Genomic DNA, 3,832 nt, shown 5'->3' on the forward strand with positions numbered 1-3,832 from the left:
TCCCCCCACCCCCACCCCCCGCTTCAAGGCCTTCACCTTGGCCCACAGGCCTCACCTGATCTAGTCCTGGTCTAGTCCTCACCTCCCACCACTTTGCCATTCTCTCTGCCTCAGTTGGCCTTTTTGCTGTGCTTTGAACGCATCAAGCATCCTCCCACTCCTGGTCTTTGTATCAACCATTCCCTCTGCCCAGACTGCTCTTCCATGACCTGTTCATTTCATTCAAATCCTTGTTCAACACCACTTCCTCAGAGCAGCTTTCTCTAACTTCCCCATCTAACACGGCAGCCCCAGGTGCTTGCTCCATTCCCTGTACCTGTCTTATTTTGTTCTTTTTTTTTTTTTTAGAGACAGGGTCTTGCTGTCACCCAGGCTCTCACCGCAGCCTCGATCTCTCTTACTGTCACCCAGGCTCTCACCGCAGCCTTGACCTCCCTGATTCAAGCGATCCTCTGACCTCAGTCTCCTGAGTAGCTGGGACCACAGGCCTGTGGCATCACACCAGCTAATTTTTTTTTTTTTGGTAGATACAGGGTCTCACTTTGTTGCCCAGGCTGGTCTTAAACTCCTGGGCTCAAGCGATTCTTTCACCTTGGCATTCCAAAGTGCTAGAACTGGTCAGACGCAGTGGCTCATGCCTGTAATCCCAGCACTTTGGGAGGCTGAGGCAGGCAGGGAGTTTGAGACCAGCCTGACCAACATGGTGAAACCCACTCTCTACTAATACAAAAATTAGCCAGATGTGGTGGCGGGCACCTGTAATCCTAGTCACTCGGGAGGCTGAGGCAGCAGAATCACTTGAACCCGGGAGGCAGAGGTTGCAATGAGCAGAGACGGCCTGGACAACAGAGTGAGACTCTGTCTCAAAAAAAAAATAAAATAAAATATAACCAAAGTGTTAGAATTTGGCTTGAGCCACCATGCCCAGCAATTTTTCTTCTTAGCAATTACTGCCACTGACATCCCATTACAGATCTACTGTCTTCCATATCAGAATGTAAACCCCGGAAGGGCAGCTTTATTCCCTACTGTACGTCTAGTATCTAAAATAGAGTCTGGCACATAGGAGGTGTTGATAAATATTTGCTGAATAAATAAATCAAGACTATAGGATTTCATATCCTGTGTTCCTTCTAGTATCCTCAACTATCTCAGACACAACTAAAATACCTGGCATATGAATATAATCAGCAACCGTGTGTCCCACCCCAGACTCTATTCCACCCTTAGGTCCTACTTCCTTTCCTGACTCCTCCACTTCTCAGCTACACAGCTTTGGCCACGTTATTTATGGTGCTTCAGTTTCCTCATCTGGAAAGTGTGGACAAGGACAGGACCTACTTCAAAGAGTGATTATGAGAATTCAGTAAGATTGTCAGTGTTATTCCTCTGCACTGTACCTAGCATTGAGCAAGCACCCAGTAATTTGTTACTCAGATGGTTTAAGTCAGAGGTTGGCAATTTTTTCCCTGCAACGGGCTAGACAGCAAATATTTTAAGCTTTGAGGGCCAGACCATCTCTGTTACAACTACGCAACTCCGGGCTGTAGCACAAAAGTAGTCCATAGGAGCTTCCAGACAGATGAACACCTAGTGGTTCCTAGAAGGTGGAATGCCCAGGGAGGACATGGAAGCGCCACACATCTTCCCCCAAACCTCACCCTGCGTATGTCTTCATCTGTAACCTTTGTAATATCCTTTAGAATAAACTGGTAAGCTGCCTAGCTCTGATCCTGGCACAAAAACAACTCCCTACAAATGTTTGCTGGTTAGTGGATGGATGGATGGATGGAAGGATGGAATGACAGACAGCTGAAGGAAGTGATCCTGGAGTTAAAAAAAAAAAAAAAACTGGCTGGGCACAGTGGCTCACACCTGTAATTCCAGCACTGTGGGAGGCTGAGGCAGGAGGATCACCTGAGATCAGGAGTCTGAGACCAGCCTGGTCAACACGGGGAAACCCAGTCTCTCCTAAAAACACACACACAAAAATCAGCCAGGCGTGGTGGCCTGCGCCTGTAGTCCCAGCTACTCAGCAGACTGAGGTGGGAGAATTGCTTGAACCCGGGAGGCAGAGGTTGCAGTGAGCCGAGATCACATCAGTGCACTCCACCCTGGGCACCAGAGTGAGACTCCATCTCAAAAAACAAAACAAAACAACAACAACAAAAAACTATGGCCATATCTGTTCCGTCTTCCTGGGAGGCTCTTCCCCACCTTCTTTCAATCTCTTCTTAAATTCTGCAACCTCAGAGAGGCCTTGACTGATTGGCCTACTTAAAATGGATCTGCCCCACCCCACTTTGTACTTGCTGTGCCCTCTGCCTTTAGGTGTGTTCTCAAACTTGATCTCAACAAGGCCTCCCCTCACCACACTTTAAAACTGCATCCCCCAGGCCGGGCACAGTGGCTCATGCCTGTAATCCCAGCACTTTGGGAGGTCAAGGTGGGTGGATCACCTGAGGTCGGGAATTTGAGACCAGCCTGACCAACACGGAGAAACCCCATCTCTACTAAAAATACAAAATTAGTTGGGAGTGGTGGCACATGCCTGTATTCCCAGCTACTTGGGAGGCCGAGGCAGGAGAATCGTTTGAACCCGGGAGGCAGAGGTTGCAGTGAGACAAGATCACGCCATTGCACTCCAGCCTGGGCAACAAGAGCGAAACTCCGTCTCAAAAACAAACAAACAAAAAAACCCTGCATCTCTCATCTCTCTTATTTTTATTTGTCTCCCTACTGCTTATCCCCAGTATACTCTGTTTATTGTCTCTCCTCACTGCAAAGTAAACTCCCCTACTGCATGCTAGTTCTTAGAACAGTGACCTGCACAGAATAGAGGGCCAATTCAATATGGATTCACTGCCACAACATCCTGTTTGTTTCCTTCCCATCACTTTTCACACACTCATCTGTTCAGCTCTATTGACCTGTTTCACACCTGAATCCTGTATAGTAACTGGTGTCTCCACTATATCCCCAGCATCATACCTGATACATGGCACGTGTTTACTGAACAAAAGAATTCATACAACCGCCCTATGAACTAGGTAATTATCCCCATAAAAGAGAAGAGGAAATAGGCCTAGAGAGATTAACTAACTTGCGCATGTCAATCAGTGAGAAGTGGAAGGGCCAGGAATACAACCACAGCTGGTCTGCCCCCAGAAACAGTGATATACCAGGAACCTAGGAGGTGGGACCCACGTTTGGCAGGTTACCCAGTGCACCTTGTTCAATTTTATAAATGCGAAAACTGAGACCTAAAGGGAGGATGGGACCTCTTTAATCACCACTCCCAATAATCACAGCTAATATGTATCAGGCCCTTACAACAGGTCTGACACCATTCGACTTTTTATTTGTGCCATAATTCGTTCAGTCCCTCACAAGTCCCTCCAGCAAGACCAGGACTACAATTAGCCCATATTTTATGGAACACGGAGGCCCAAAGCGGTGAAGTAATTTGCACAAGGTCACACAGCGGGTGGCAGCCCTGCTCAGAGCCTTGGGCCACCGCATCCCATAACCAGGAATGTTCATCCGGGCTGGGCGCGGTGGCTCACGCCTGTAATTCCAACACTTTGGGAGGCCGAGGCGGGTGGATCGCTTGAGGTCAGGAGTTCCAGACCAAGCCTGGCCAACATGGCGAAACCCGTCTCTACTAAAAAATTAGATGGGTGCGGTGGCTCGCGCCGGTAATCTGAGCTACTTAGGAGGCTGAGGCGCGAGGATGGTTTGAACCCGGGGCGCAGAGGTTGCACTGAGCCAAGATCGCGCCACTGCACCCCAGCCTGGGCGACACAGAGGCTGTCTCAAAGAAAGAATGAAA

The 3,832-nt window shown here is 48.6% G+C and overlaps 1 protein-coding gene across 1 annotated transcript in view; it reads right to left on the reverse strand.

The window, feature by feature from the left end:
* PPP2R1A (protein phosphatase 2, regulatory subunit A, alpha) overlaps positions 1-3,832 on the reverse strand; it is a 49,088-nt gene that overhangs the window by 43,959 nt on the left and 1,297 nt on the right. The gene's annotated exons all lie outside the window — the stretch shown is intronic.

This window comes from Mandrillus leucophaeus, unplaced genomic scaffold (genome assembly GCF_000951045.1).
Source record: "Mandrillus leucophaeus isolate KB7577 unplaced genomic scaffold, Mleu.le_1.0 Scaffold74, whole genome shotgun sequence".
NCBI lineage: Eukaryota > Metazoa > Chordata > Mammalia > Primates > Cercopithecidae > Mandrillus > Mandrillus leucophaeus.